This window comes from Corvus cornix, chromosome 1 (genome assembly GCF_000738735.6).
Source record: "Corvus cornix cornix isolate S_Up_H32 chromosome 1, ASM73873v5, whole genome shotgun sequence".
Classification (NCBI taxonomy): domain Eukaryota; kingdom Metazoa; phylum Chordata; class Aves; order Passeriformes; family Corvidae; genus Corvus; species Corvus cornix.
The window spans coordinates 50,182,721-50,198,964 of NC_046332.1; the positions used below are offsets into that span (position 1 = coordinate 50,182,721).

At 41.6% G+C, this 16,244-nt stretch overlaps 1 long non-coding RNA gene across 1 annotated transcript; it reads right to left on the reverse strand.

Moving 5' to 3' along the window:
- Positions 1–6,904: 6,904 nt before the first annotated feature.
- Positions 6,905–16,156, reverse strand: LOC104689919. The gene is made up of 4 exons (XR_005602743.1): positions 16,039–16,156; positions 13,414–13,487; positions 7,924–8,045; positions 6,905–7,798 (listed from the first exon to the last, which is right to left on the reverse strand). It is a non-coding gene; the product is annotated as an uncharacterized LOC104689919 (long non-coding RNA).
- Positions 16,157–16,244: the final 88 nt, after the last annotated feature.

The window sequence follows — 16,244 nt, forward strand, 5'->3', positions numbered from 1 at the left end:
AGGACACAGTAGAAACAGCTTTTTATATCCTATGCAGACAGTTATGTTGGCACTACTCAGTTTTCTCCTAGTAATCTATTTAACAGTATGTGTAATCTCTTAATCTGAGTGGTTTTGAACCCTTGGTTGCCAGTTGCAAGGATACTGCCACAGCCACCATGCTGGAATGATAATGTGGTGGGACAGTTGGACCTTTAAGGAGAAAGAAGTGCAAAATTAATGGAAAGTCACAAAACAAAAGAAATTGACTTTCCAGTTGAAAGATTAGAAAGCTCCCAAGGAAGGCAGACCCCCAAAGGTGCTGAAGAGAACTTCATGGGGAACTTCATGGAGATGCTTACTGTGCAGTCCTGATTTAATTTCTCATTCAATCACACCCTCATAGTCACTGTTTCATCCGTCAGCTCTAGGCTGTTCTTCACCCAGGATATAAGAACACTTGCCGCTACTTGAGGAAAATATATACGGGGGTAGTTGCCTCAAAGAAAAACAGAGAAAAAGAAGTACCTCATTTATATCTTCCAAGGCAGAGTTTGTTAGGCGACATCTTTTCTCTACAGAGAGACAGAGCCCACAGATAAGCCAAACCACATTGCTGTAATCACTAGGCTTTATAGCAGACAGAGAACAACACTAAGTCTGGCCAGTAAACCAGACCGTTTCTATGAAAACACAGGAAAAAAAAAAAAACAACTAGATAGAAGTATCTCTCCCTCCACACAGTATTTGTGCTGAGAATGCAAATGGATGCTGAAACAAAATTATATTGTGGGAGGGCACCTATCTGAGAGCAGAAGGTGGAACAAACCTTTGAAACAAACAAAGAAGTATTTATCAGGGTGTCTTGGATCACCAGCAAGTCAAAACAGGATTGTATCAGTTTTTCTAAAGAAACATTCAGCCAGAATTTATAAGGTAATGTCTCTCTTTTTGTTTTCAAATAAAAGAATGCAAGTCCAATCAATAGCACAAACCATTCACAAAATGAACTATGTCCAAAAAGAAAGCCTTAGGCTGAGCTTAATAAGACTTCAAGAGGTGAAGAATAACTCCAAATGAACCTACACAGAATATGAGCAAGCACACTACTCTGTACTACGTAGGGAACAGAGAGTATCTAAACTTTTAAAGCATCTGAAAAAAAAAAAAAACCAACAAAACAAAACTTGGGAAAAAAGGAGGTATGAGGAAGATATATTACTTAAAATTTTGTTTGCCTCTGCTTCAAATATAAAGGTACAGGTTAGCCAGCCCAGCCCACTTATCGGGATAACAGCTCTCACAGATAGTGTTGGGTGCAAAGAAAACTGTCATGAATAGGGAAAATATGAAGATCCTTTAAAGATTAAAAAAGAAATGGAAGTGCAAATATGATACTGTAGTAAGATCTGTTGGTCTCCTCTGTTAAATAGTGGAGAAAAACTCCACGAAAGAAGAAATTATCTATGTAAATTTTATCTATACCCAACACTGAAGATAAAAGCTAAAGTCAAGACTGTCCTGCTTCCCTCACATCTACATCAAACCCAAACACGTTGAAAGCTATCTATAAAGAAATTAAATATAGCATTGATGTGTCTACCTCAAGTTGGAAACTGCAAGTAATTGAACTGTGCAGAGGTTAAAAAAAACCCACAATGGGTATCCAAGAAAATGAGTCAAAGCTGTGAGTCTTGATGAGCCTTTTTTTTAAACATGCAAACCTTTGGGATGGAATGTGTACATGGCACAGTGAGACTGACATCTCTGATCAAATATAACATAAGCACTGTTCAAACACCGTAATTTAGTTATTACTCACCAGGTCTGTGTAACCTGTAGAGAAAATAGCCTGATGGTATACTATATCATATTACTATAAACAGGAAGAGGTTCAAGTTATTTCAATGTAAGAAAAAAAATGAAAATAAATGGAAGTTGGTGAAGCTCTATGTAAAATATGTTGTACTAATGCATTCTTAAAAGATAACTTCTGTTTACTTGGAGAAAATAAAAAAGTTGTAGAATGGACAAACTTACAGCCCAGAAACGACAAAGCTGAGTTTTCCTATGCAATTATATCTGCTCCCTTGTGCCTACTTGTTATGATAATGCAATTACTTGATCACCAACAAATTTCCAATGATACATTAGAAAATCTTGCAATAACTTTTACAGTTCTTATGAGGGACATTTTGGAAGGAATGGTTTTACTGGGGGACTTTCCCTAATTTACCAGGTATCACGGTAAATAAAGGTTATTCATGGACTTTCCCATAAAAAAAGATTTTTGTGCATTTTAAAAAAGATTTCTGAAAAAATGTATTATATACTTTTATCAGAAAAGTTACATGTAAATGTGAAAGTGAAGACAAATTTCTCACACTAAAAAGGTCTGCAAATAGCTTCAGTGAAGCTCAATATTCATTAACAACATCCCACCCCCTTTCTCTCTCTAACTGTCTTCTTTATTGCTGTACTAGGAAGATGGACTAAAGATTGATAATACCAACCAAATCCATTCCATAACTTCAGTTGTGGATGTATCTGCTGAAGAAGTTTCAGAATTTCTTCCTATAAACCACCTGTTTTATGGACAAATGTAAAACACCCTAAAGCTGTGGGTTTTTTCCCTTAACCTATATGTAGGAGTAATTTCCAAAGAATGAGTTATCATTCATACAGTGGAGGTATCATGGCCAGCAGCCAAAAAGCAATATTAGAAGTTGCCTCCTAGGCAGGTAATCTAGTGTGTGGGGGAGGGAAACAGGGTTGTGCTGAGCTTCTTATTTAACCTAGGGAGTGCCACTGACCAGGAACGCCACAAATTATATGGAAAAAGGAACTCTTCAGTCAGTGAAGTGGTTCAACTTAGAGGAAAAAAACAAAGGAGCTTGCTGTCCTTTTCTGAGACAGCACAGGTCTGCAAGAGTCAGCACAATGATGATGTTGGCATTCCACAACATGTCGTCCCCAGCAGGAGCCAGACTGACTGCTCCTGATACAGAAGTCTTGACAGAGATAAAGCTCGTGGAAGGGTGTTGCAAAATGATTAGAGGATCAGGGACATGGATTATTGATAAAACCAGATCAATAAAAGAACTGTACAAGCAAAAGGCCTGCAAGCAAAGGTTTGTTTGAGAATCAGGCCTGAGAACAAAAAGGGAGTTTTGAGGATGTGCAGCTGTGCAGATAAGATGTACTGACCATGAGAAGGGAGGGTGAACTCTGAATTCTTTAATCATAACATAACTAGTAGAAGCTTGCCAATGCAGTCTAATTATGTAGAAGCAGAAATGCACTTTGATAGGTTTAAGCCAATTAAGAGTTAACAAGCTTGTATACTATATAAGTGCCTCTGGATTGCTAATAAACGGAGCTTGCTTCTATCAATCACATTGGTTGTTTGCAATGTCTTCCCCCACCGAAGTCGTCGAACTTTTTCAACAGAAGGGGTCTTAATCATCCAGGTCTCAGGCTGCAGAGAGTGCCTGCTGCTTCTCTCCAAGACTCTGGAAGTGATGGTGTCCTCAGCTGTATGTGGTGTGCTCTGCTCAAATCACTGAGTTACAAGGTGAAGCTGCCAAGACTGAATAATGTTGGAGAGAGTGAATGGGAGGAAGTCTACAAGTTCATCATGAAGATCTGTCAGAGGTCATCCAGAAGCTACATTTGAGTGGGTGGTAGCTGGAAACACTTGACTTCCACCAACAGAAAGAAAGTTGTTTCTATAGAAAGAAAGTTGTTTCTATTACTGTGCATGTGGAACTGAAGGACGCCACTGGTGAACAAGAACATCAGGCCATGCAACAGCATTATAGAGAAGCTTTAATAAGCATCTCTTATATACTGCCTCAATAAGAACAGGACTTGAGAAAGAAGCCTCATGATTGCAGGGACAGGTTTTTGGTGGGGGGGAGCAGAGGGCAGGCTTTAATCACTCCAAGATCTGCTGCAAGGGTAGCACAGTGGTGTGCAAGCAGTCCAGGAGTTTTCTGGAATCCAAGAGGACAGTCTTTCAACACAGGGGATACATGAGATAAGCTGCAAAGGTAATCTGCTAGGTCTACTAACAAGTAAGGAAAAACTGATCAGTGACATAAGTATCAATGGTATCTTGGGCTGCAGCGACCATGTTGATGGGAATTCAAGATCCTGAGAGATTCAATGAAGGCCAGAATTGGCACAGAGACCTTTGATCTCAGAGCAGATTTTGACCTGTTGAGGGATTTGCCTGGCAGGATTTTATCGGAGGCTGTCCTGAAGAACAAAAAGAGACCAGGAAAGCTGACTGATTTTCAAAGACATCTTCCTTAACATACAAGAATGGCTCCATTATGCTGTTCTAGAACTTAAGCAGATACAGTAGAAGGTCAGTCTGAGTTAATGGGGAACTCCTGATTGATCTGAAATACAAAATAGCAAGTGTACAGAAGGTGGAAGTAAAGACAAGGTATCTGGAGTGACGACAAGCTATACAAGAGGATTACAGAGACACTGCTGCAGGGAAGAAACTGAGAAAGCAAAAGCTCAGTTGGGATTCAAATTGGCAAAGGACCTGAAGGGGGACAAGGTCTTTTAAAGGTAAAACAAAAGCAAAAGTAATATGTGGACTCATTGCTGAAGAACTTGAGGGCAAAGTGACAAAGGATATAGAAAAATGCTTAAGTTCTCAGTGCTTTCTTTGTCTCAGACTTTACTGGCAATGTGTGCTCCCAGTCCCTGGTCCCTCCCAGGTCCCTGGTCCCAGCCGCAGAGTTTGTGGCAGTCAAGTGCTACTCACGCTAGAGGAAGAGTGAGCTAATGATAATTTAAACAAGCTGGGCATACACATGCATTCAGCACTGCGGAGGGAGCTAGCCACTCTCACTTCAGGGCTGCTCTATATCATCTTTGGTCTTGATGATAAGGGACAATTCCTGATGACTGGAAATCTTCAGGAAGGTTGAAAAAGAAGACTGTAGGAACAACAGGCTAGTCAGCCTCACACCAGTCCCCAGGAAAACTGCAGAACAAGTCCTGGAAATAATTTCTGGCACGTGAAGGAGATCAACATGTTTAGGAACAGTCAGTGTGGTTGTTCAAAACAAGACATGTCTGACTAATCTGATTGCCTTCTGGGGGTAAGCAGAGAACACTGAATGCTGCTTAGTTTTAGAAAAGCTTTTGACATAATCTCCCGTAGTACCTTTGTAGAGAGGAAACAGAGGTACTGGATGGATGGACTACAAAGTGCATGCAGACCTGGCTTTGGTCAGCACCTCAAAGTCAAGCTGGCAGTTGTGGCAATCCTCAAGGATGGGCAGATACCTGGGCTGATTGCAAGGAAGCAGTGAAAGTCGTCTGTTCCACAAGTAAGGGGGAGCCAGGAGCAGAGTACTACAACAGAGGCAGTAGGGCAGGAGCCTGGACAGTAAGAACCCAGTTCACCAGCACCTAAATGAGGCATGTTGGGTCTGGCTGTGGTGTCCAGAACTAGATATTATGCAGTCATGACAAGGCAAGACTGTAGTGAAGAGGAACAGGTCAGGTCAGGAAAACAGTGCACAGATCAGGGTCCAAGTTTGGACCATCAGGGCTCATAACCAGGCACAGGTATGGCTGCAATGCAGTGGGAGCTGTAGCTCAGGTGGGAGCCAAACAGTTGAGCTGCAGCTCTGAGGAGCTCTCAAGAGAAGGGAGTCGGCCTTTTCTGAGGCCTTGTTTCAGAGCTGCCTGGGATCACTCTGTCCAAGGACACGAAAGGAAGGGGAACAGCCCTCCACTGCACTATCCCTAAGTTGACCCTGAGCCCAGGGACCCAGACCTCCAGGAGGGCAGATTTTCTCAGGGCTTTCACACTGATATTACTGCTGTCTTTATTAAAGAGTAGAATGACAGGATAGAGTTGACTTTCTGTTTTGTGAATGATGTCACCAAGAGGAACAGTTGATAAGGTGGAAGGATGGGCTTCCATTTGGAGTGACCTCAAGAGGCAGAGACACTTGCTGACAGGCAGAGCAGGCAGCAGCAGGAGCTGGCTGCCCAGCATGGGAAAACTAACTGGGAGCAAGGCAGGCACAGGCAGATCTCACTAACAAGGATCCAGAAGGCTGAGTCATTAAATCTGGACAGGATCAGGTCTGGACAGAGTGAACAGGTGTAGCTCAAAAGTCCACACTCACAAGGCAGGTCTACTGCCATGTTAGATAGGCCCAAAGTCAAACCAGAGATTCTGGGCCAGGGTCAGGATTAAGAATGTACAAGATCAGGCACAGATGTAGATGCCTCACAACAGCAATGCAGCACAGGGCACAGCAATACACCCTCTATAAAAAGCAGATTCCAAGGGAATGGAGGGGCATGCCCTCATTTGTGTCTTGCTTTGCAACAGCTCTTACAATGAGGGAGCTCACCTTGGACTGAGCCAGCAACACTCTTTAGCTCAGCCAACTAAATTACCAGAAGGGGGGAATGGGCCCAGGAACCTGGCAGCATCTCATGAAATTCAGCAAAAGCAAATGCAAAATCCTGCATCTGGGATATAATATTGTAATGGCAAAGGCTGACTATCAAGAATGCAGATGTGTAGAAAGGAACCTAGGTTTAGGATGATGAGTGTGAATAAGCAGTGCAGTTCTGCAGCAATGCAAGCTTAAACACAAATAGGGCTGCATTAGTAAGAACATAGCCACCAGTAGGTTAGTTGAAGTGCTTACTCTCCTCCCCCTGGCACTTGGATGACTGCATTTGGAGAGTTGTGTCAAGTTTGGGTGTCCACAGTATAACAAACACATTGACAAACTGGCAGAGTCCATCAGAGGCCATCAAAATAGTTAGGAAATAAAAGCACATGACATATAAATAGAGGTTGAGAGTGCTGTGTTTATTAATTTGTAATAAAAGAAGGCTGGGTGACAGCTAATTGCTGTCTTCAACTACGCAGTAGGTGGAAACAGAGTAGATGGGGCCAGGCTGCTTGGATTTACACAATGAAAATAGGAGATGCAATGAACAAAAATTGTGGGAGAGCAAATTCCTGATAAGTACAAGGAGAAAAAAGTAACCATGAGTATGGCCTAACAGTCGAAGAAGATTCCCAGAGAAAATTCAACTCTGAAGAGATACAAAACTTGACTGGATAAAAGTTCTTCAGCAACCTACGTTACTCACAGTGTTGAGGACTGGAGAGGTCAGAGAAGGGAGATTTAGATCAGGTCAACTTCCAAGGACCCTGACAGCCTAAATCTATGTCATGCACCTCATTGTCAGCTCAGATTCTAGGAATGTCTTAGAATGTATTTTGAAAACAAGACTTGGAATCATGACCTGTATGTAATTTTTTATTATAAGGTTGTAATAAGCCTGTAAATACTGTTCACTACAACGAAGAATAGATATCAGTGTCTCACTGTCCACATGGAAAACAGTGCCATGTGTGCTTCTGCAGGGGTGACCAAGGTTTGATACTATATAATAATGTCATTAATGATCTAGATGATGGAATGCAGTGTGTGCTTATTAAATCTGCAAACAATACTAGGCTGGAAGCAACTGTGTACATTGGAGGACAAGATTAGAATACAAAATGATCCTGACAAACTGTAGGAATGGTCTGAGAAAAACAGGATTTTACTGAACAGTCACAAGTGTAGGGCATTACTTTTAGTAGACAAACTAAATTGCACAAATACAGGATGTGGTGCATCCAGCTTGTTTGTACTTTTGCAGAACATGATTCAGGGGCAACAGAGGATCACAAGCTGAGGAAGAGTCAACAGTGTCATGTTGCAGCAATAAAAGCAAACAATACTGGCATTTTTTCTTTAAAAGTTGTAATCTGCAAGACATGAGAAATAATAATAAATAAAATAAGACATCAGGAAAGATGCTGGACAACTAACACAAGATCATGACTTTAAGCCTTATTGGGATTCTGATGACAGGGTAATAATTTTGACTTACTTTCTTGGTGAAACTGTAAACATCCAGAAATGCATCCTTTTCCCAGGTATCACATCCCTTCTTTTACAGTCTTAGACGTAAATCATTAAGCCATTATCAATAAAATATCCAGAAAGGTAATCCTAAAGCAAGGAAAAATAAATAATGCTTGGAAATTGAGGAAGAAGTGTTTCACAGCTCTTTCTTTTCTAACTTATAGATGGCTTTCTTTTTGGTGGTGGTGCTTTTTGGGATTTTTTTTTTGGCAGTAATGTCAGAAAACAAAAGAACTATCCTGAATAACACCTTCTTTTCATTTTAGTGAAAGCAAACAAAAAACTAGATAAATTCCTTTGGATAAATCCTGCATGCATTTTCATTCAGAAAACTTCTCAGAAATCAGTTGCTTTGTAGGAATATAACAAACATGTTTACTAGGTGTGTTGTTGGTTTTTTTTAATAAACTATTTCCAGAGTTACAGATATAATAGCTAAATACATAAAATGGGAAGATAATCATAGAAATATTAAATCATAGAATAGCCCAGGTTGAATGGGATGTCCACAGATGATCTGGTCCTGCTTTTCATGGGAAAGAGAGCCTAGATAAGATTATCTAGCACCCTGTCCGATTGCATCTTGAAAACCTCTAGTGATGGGGATTCTACCACATCCCTGGGGCTGTTGTTCCACCTAATCAGTGTTCTCAATGAAAAACATTCATTTCTTACGTCAACTTTCCCAGTACAACTTGTACCCACTCCCACTTGTCTTCTCCATGTGACTCCTGGTGAAGGAGTCTCTGTCTTTGTAGATGCTCTTTAAGTACTGGAATACTGTGATGAGGTCCCCCCTGAGCATTTTCTTCTCCACAGAAAAAATATGTAACTCCTTCAGCCTTTTCTTGTAGGGTGTGTTCTCCAGCCTGTCATCACCTTTGCAGCCCTGGTTTGGACCCTTTTCAGTCTGTCCATATTTTTCTTGAATTGTGGTGCCTAGAATGGGACTCTGACTGCATCCTGACAAGTGCTGAGTAGAGTGTGAAATAATGTCAAATAATACTCATAGTTACTGTAGGTTCCTGTTGATAATATCAATGATATATCAATAACTGTTGAGTGTTCCCTGATAATAAAATTAGGCCATCAGTTGCATATACTTTGTTGAGATAAACTAGCCTATCAATTTTAAACCTTCCGTTGATCTCTCCTCCTTGGTGTATTATAAATGTTAAGTCCTTAAAGGTATAATTTAATTTTTCTAATAACATACAAGAGCTTGTGATCCTTTTTGTCTCCTGCTGTTGTTCATACTGCAGCATACAGACAAAGTGTGTGACCAACATCCTTTCTGTCTAAGCGTTTCTCTGGTTTCAAGTAGCTAAAGTGAAAGCATGCAGACCACATAAAATAAACATAATTTGTTGATGATTTAGGTCTTTTTCTTCAAGAAATATATGTTTCATAGCAACAATTAGTTTATTGTGTTATGGCAGTGTTTCCACCAAAAGTTAATTTCCATCATCAGTTATTGTCTAGAAACACACTAAAAGAAGCATATCAGAAGTAACAATAATTTACATGTTTTTAACCCTAATTAGAGTTTAGAATTTTATTTTTTTTTTAATATTTTATGCTGAAAAAAGCTCATAGAAATCTAGTTGTAAAAAGTGTCTTGTACTAACAATGGCAGCATGGACTGACTTCTCTGGGATTTGGCCACAGTGATAATCATTGAAGGGTAATTCTTAAAGCTAGCTGGCAGCGTGAGTGTTTGACAAAGAGTAGAGAATATAAGAGGAGGAGAGGAGACCAGCAGGACTTTTCTTAAGATCCTAAATGTTGTCTAGAAAATAAATCTTTATGGGCTCTCATGTTACCACATTCCCATTATGCAAGAGCCAACAACATAGATTGAGGCATCTACAGATCAAGGAGTCGAGATATCAATATCAATGAAATGAAAAATCAGTTATGGAGAACCAACAAAGAGGTCAATATTAATAATTGGCCTTCATAATAATTTATTTAATAATAACATCAATACCAAAAATTGTATTAATTTCACTACTAAAAAGGCTGTCATGGTTACTCTTGCAAAATATAAGAAAGGTGAGAATAAAATGTCCAAACGGAATAAGCAGCTCAAACTCGTAGTTTCAAAGCATGATTTGTGAAACAATCACAGAATAAACTCTTTCAAAGCCAAGAACCTAAGCTATGCATTACTGCAACAAATCATGCTACTATGTTTTCTGTAATCAAACATACAAATCCTGCTATTTACATCTCTGCAACTTTTATTATGATTACACCCTAATAAAAGCAATTAAGTAAAGAAAAAGAAAAACTGAATACATATCGTCATTTAAAAGTAAAAGTTCTGTTTTATGTTCATCTGGTTACTGTTCAACTACTTCTCAGATTATTACCTCTTTTTACTCTAAAAGCTTATGTTTAATGAATTCTTCTCAGTAGAATTTATAACCATGAGAACAAACATAATGTCTATTTTATTTTTTGTACTCTGAGTGTTAAAATCAGAGAGATTAATACAAATTAATACAAATTTCTTATAGATAATACCTATATTTTAAAAAATTTCAGCCGAATTATTTGGATAACCTATTTCAATAAAAACAAAATAACTTCTTGAAGTCATACTGTCTTCATCTGCTTCACCGTGATTGAAATGTAGAGAATTCTCACATGGAAGGTCTGTTACAGCGTTTCTGAAATTGCACAGGATGTAACAACTTGCCTCAAAAAATACCTACAAGGTATTTTTTTTAATATTGCTCTCTTTCAAGACTAAAGTAAGAAATTATAGAAAAAGCATGTAGAAGTTATTTACAGTTAGAGTAGCAAAAAATTAAACTAGCTTATTTTACTTCTGCTTTAGTGCACCCTGTCATGCGGAAGTTAAAAACAGTGAATGAAACATCTCTGAGCTATGTGATGCGATTGACATGCTGAAGGGAAGGGAAGCCATCCAGAGGGACCTTGACAGGCTTGAGAGGTGGGCCTGTGCCTCCCATGTGAAGTTCAACAAGGCCAAGTGCAAGGTCCTGCACCTGACTCGGCAATACAAAGCACAAATACAGGCTGAGGAGAGAATGGATTTGGGACAGCTCTGAGGAGAAGGGCTTGGGGTTGCTGGTGGATGAGAGGTTGCACATGAGTCAGCAATGTGCACCCACAGCCCAGAAAGCCAAACATATCCTGGGCTGTGTCCAAAGCAGTGTGGCCAGTAGGTCAAGCGAGAGGACTCTCCACCTCCGCTCTGCTTGGGTGAGATCATATCTGCAGTACTGTATCCACCTCTGGTGCCCCAAACACAAGAAAGACATGGATGATCAAATGACTGGAGCACCTCTCCTGTGACAACAAGTTGAGGGAGTTGGGGTCACTCAGCCTGGAGAAGAGAAAGCTCCAGGGAGACCTTACAGCACTTTCCAAAACCTTAAGGGGGCCTACAGGAAGGCCAGAGAGGGACAATTCAAAAGGGCATCTAATTATAGGACAAGGTGGAATGGCTTTAACCTGAAAGAGGGTAGGTTCAGATTAGATATTAGGAAGGAAATCCACTGTGAGGCTGGTGAGACAGTGAAATGAATTGCCCAGAGAAATTGTGGATGCCCCATCCCTGTAAATGTTCAAAGCCAGGTTGGGTGAGATCCTGGGCAACCTGGTGTAGTGAGTGGTATTCCTGTCTATGGAAGGGGCTTGGAAGTAAATGATCTTTAAGGTCCCTTGTTACTGTCTCTGTCTGGCTCTGTGGGGTCACACGTGTGCATGCACAAACGCATGGACAGCTTCAGTAATATTGTCGGCAGCAAAGAGGCAGGAAGGCTCTTTGCGTGGGTTCCCACAGGAGCATTTACCGCCCCTACACTGTACAAAGGTCCAGAGGCAAAGACGAGAACATCTGTGAACTCAGGGTTTTATCTGGGGGCAGGGAAAAGGCAGGACAAAGGAACAAGGACCAATGGGGAAGCTCTGGGGGAGTGGAAAAGGCGAAGGGCCAACAGCCAACTGGGGTACATTACCATAACAGAACAAGGCATCCTGGGAGAGGCTTCTTTCCCTCGCCAGGACTACTAACTCTCTGGCACCAGAGACTGTCTGACCAAGAGCTTTCTTTGTCCATTGTGCCACAAGCTAATGGGCCCCACAGTCCCTTCCAACCCAAACCATTCCATGATTCTATCTGGTGCAATCCATATGCTTAGCAGGGAAAATTTAGATGCTGTGATGACGTTTCTCTTTACATTTGCCAGGGTTTTTTTTTTTTTTTTTGAACTTACAAGAAATCCTGGTTTTCAAGAGAAAGGGGCTAATAGCACTTCCTGATCCTGGCACAGGAACAAATCACATTATCCTTACTCATGAGAATAATCTAATTAAACACAACAGGAGTCCTCATATGGACATGGTAAAGCAAGCAGTATTTTGATGCCACAGTTGCAGACAAATGAAAATTCTCTTCTTTCAATCATGGTTCAGCTCTGATCTATATAATTTCATTATTTAAAAAAAAAACACTTGTAAGAGTCAGTGTAAACATATGCCTGTACAGAGCAGTCCCTATTTACTGAAATAGTTCCATGTTTTGTAGCCAAGAGTCTGTCTTCTAAAGCATGTTCTTTCAAGCTTTCACAGTTGAATGATTACATAATCTTTTTACCCCAAAAATGAAGTAGTATTGCTAGAATTTATTTTAGAACTGAAATAAAAATTGAGCTAAAACTTTAAACTTCGTCAGTTTTATTTTCTTCCCCATATGCTTGTGGCAGACATAATAACATGGATAAAGGCCTTTTTCTTTGTTTTTTGATATTATATTTGAGACCACCTTCTGGCATTTATGGAGAATGGAATCTGAGAAAATTTGAAGAATATCATAGGAAGAAAAATTCCCTCCCGTCAACAATTACAGCTGAGGGAAAAGTATGCTCTGGAAACAAAGGGATTGCTTTCTCTCATTTCAGTGGGGAGCAAGTGTTGTAAAAGGTACAGAAACAGACAGGATCGGATCCTGTCATCAGTCCTGTTTTTGTGAAGGATGAAGAAGTGCATAGCATCCTTTCACTCCTGCCACACCTAGTGTGGGCCTGTGTCAACGGCTGATCTTCCATCCTGACCTAGAAATGGCTACAGTTATGCAAATACTATGATTTGCTAATGCAGAGCACCTTGCTGGACTGAGATCCAACTAAACATCTCATGAATGAAATTGCCACTGAGAAATTCACAGTCTTTGGAATGAATATGTCAATATCAAGAAGATGAGACAAACAATATTTTTAAAGGAAAGATCTGAATCATGTTCTATAGCATTTCTTGTGCATGTACTTTTACTTTAATTTTCAGTCTGATGAGGTGTTAGAATGGAAGCAAATGAACACCAGAGCTGCAATTACTAAAGGGCTGAGATTAATGTTTCAAATTTGTTTTTCTTTCAGAGTGACAGTGCTACAATAATGTTCACATGAGTTGATGAATGGCTCACCTCAATGAAAGTTTGCTTGTCAGAAACAAACACTGTTGATTAGAGAAGACAGCTACTTCTTTACAACGCTCCAGCTTATAAAAATAAAGAGAACATAATTTTGTCAAAATTTATTTGTAAAATCAAACATGAGTTTAAGAACTAAAGGAAGTCTCTCCTATTAAACATATTGTTGGGAATTAACCTCCTTTTAATGATTTTTTTCCCCCTAATACTACATATACTATATTATATGATTTCAGCAGTGGAAATGTTAACTAGTTCAAACTGGGTATTATATAATAAAGGATTTGACTAATACACTTTTAAAGAAACTCAGGACTGCAGCTTTATCAGAAACTCAATGTGGAGGAATGCACTGATAGTTGTATAAGGAACAGCTGTAGTCAGGAATTACTGCAGCAGTTGGGGACATGGGCAAATGATGGAATCTTCCATGAATAGTAGCATGAAGTGTGGAATGGAAAATAAACCATATTAAACCATATTTTGTTATCCTGCTTTTCGAGAGAAAGAACATTTGTGTGGTTATGTGCTATTAGTTCATCTGTTCCACCACAAGGATGAACAAGTCACTGACAAATTTTAGGCAAATTTAACAATGGATCTCAAAGCTTCCAAGTTATTTCGGGATTTGTGAAAGTCAGTAAGTCAATAGAAATCCAATTTAATATACTTACCAGTAGAAAAGCAATTATAATTTAGCCTCCTACCCATTTGCCAAGGACAGGCAGTAACCAAGAGATGAATCAGAACAAGAAACCAGTCAACCCACCAGCCTACATGAAGCTTTCAACCAACAATACTATTTGTAGCAACATGTCTCACCATATAGATGTAGATGTGAGAATAATGAAGAGAACTGACTGTCGTGGGTTAGCTCCTAAAGGTGTTACAATTTTTAGAGACTGTTACAGAATTCTAGGCTTAGGTTTCAGTTTTGCAAAAGAGGTCATGTATTCCTGAGAGCAGCTAAGTGAGTGTGTATTCAGCTTTGCTAATTCTGCTATGGGGCTGGTGAGAATAGAACCTTTGGCACCTCCATGAATATAAAAAATTAAAGTACACCTTTACTGCGAATCATACATGACTGCTTGTGGCTGGTGCAAATTGTAAAGGAATTTCTTCCAAGAAAACTTTGTGCTTTTTTATCTCCCATAAATGACCTTTTGGGTTTTCTTCCCATCTTTTGAAGCTTTCTGAAATAATGTTGGCTCTGTGTTTCACAGCTAGCCACTGTTTTAGTCATGTCTATGTATCCAGGTTATACATACTAACAAGCACTTATGAACTTTGCCGAAAAGTAAAGGTATCATACTGTATCTCCAAGTACATAGAGCAAATGCATCTTAGTACAGAGCTGAGGTATTCTCTTTCTTTTGGTGGAGCTTACAGCAGCTGCTGTAATCTAGGAGGATTTACTGATCCAGTTCTGCTGATTCATCGTGTTTATGCAATTTATTACCTAAAGATGGATATAAGGAGGACCAGCTATTCAGCCAAAACCCCAAGTCTGGGGCTACAGAGAGTCAGGATGAACGGTATTCTATGACCAGGGGCCAAGCTTTGTTGCAAAATTAAACTCTGTGATGAGAGTCACTATGAAGCCAAGAACGTCTTTTTTGACAGGTATGGATTAACCCCAGCACACCTAGAACAAATATATACAACTTTATTCAACACATACAACAACTATTAAAATAATTTGAGTACCCTCAAAGCATCAGACGAACTTCTGTTTCTCTAGTACTGGAGAGGCTTGACAAAAATGCTCATTGCCATGAGCATTGCTGCAACCAAGGGGCTTGTTAAAACTGCTGTTGACTGGACATCGCTGCATGTAAGACCACCACTAAGCAAGAAGATTAACAAGAACTCTGGGAACATATCCCTTTCCTTGAACAAGCAGCACATGAGTTCTCAGACTAGCTGAAATCCCAAGGTTTCTCCTGTCCCTCCCCATGCCAAAGGGGACCCCAGCTCAGGAGCAAGGCACACTCCCTGACACCCTCACTCCAACCTCACCACTCTCTAAGACTGGAGCTGCTAAGAAAACCCACCCAAAAGGTCCCTACCCTAACACTTTCACAGAATCACAGAATGTGTCAGATTGGAAGGGACCACGGTGGTCCAACCTCACTACTCAAGCAAGGCCATCCTAGACCACATTGCACAGGACTGTATAGAGACACTTTGAGGGAGACTCTGCAACCTCCCCGGGCAATTTGTTCCAGTGCACGGTCACTTTCCTCACACACAGCGTGGGGCCCGGGCGAAAAAGGCAAGGCAGACAGCACACAGGCTGGAAGGTGCGGGAGCGGCCCGAGGGGCGCCGCACGGCTCTGCCCGGCCGGTCGAGGGCAGCGCAGGGCCGTGACCCGCGGGGCCCCGGGGGCGGCCAGGAGGCGGCACCTCCCCGTCACCTGCGGCCCCGGCGGTGCAGCGGCACCACCCGCCCCTCCCGCACGGGGCGCCCGGGGGCGGCGGGGCGCGGCCGGGCGGGCGCACAGGGGGCTCCACCCGGTCCCTTCGGGCGGCCTTGCGAGATCTCCCCGAGCGGGAGGGCGGCGGCCCGCGGCGCCCGGGCTGGAGGCGGCGGCGCGGCGGCCTCGCGCACCTGCTCACCTGTGCCCCGGCCGGCTGGGGGGGCCCGGCCCGGCCACTCCCCCGACGGGCTCGGCGCAGGCGCCCTAGCGGCTACCGCAGGCAGGGGGCGGCAACATGGCGGCGTGAGCGGCGGCGGGTTCGGCTCCACAACAACAGCGGCAGCGGCATCGCTCGCGCCGCCGTCCGCCCCGAGCGCCGCTCGCCCCCCCCGGGCCGCACCGCGC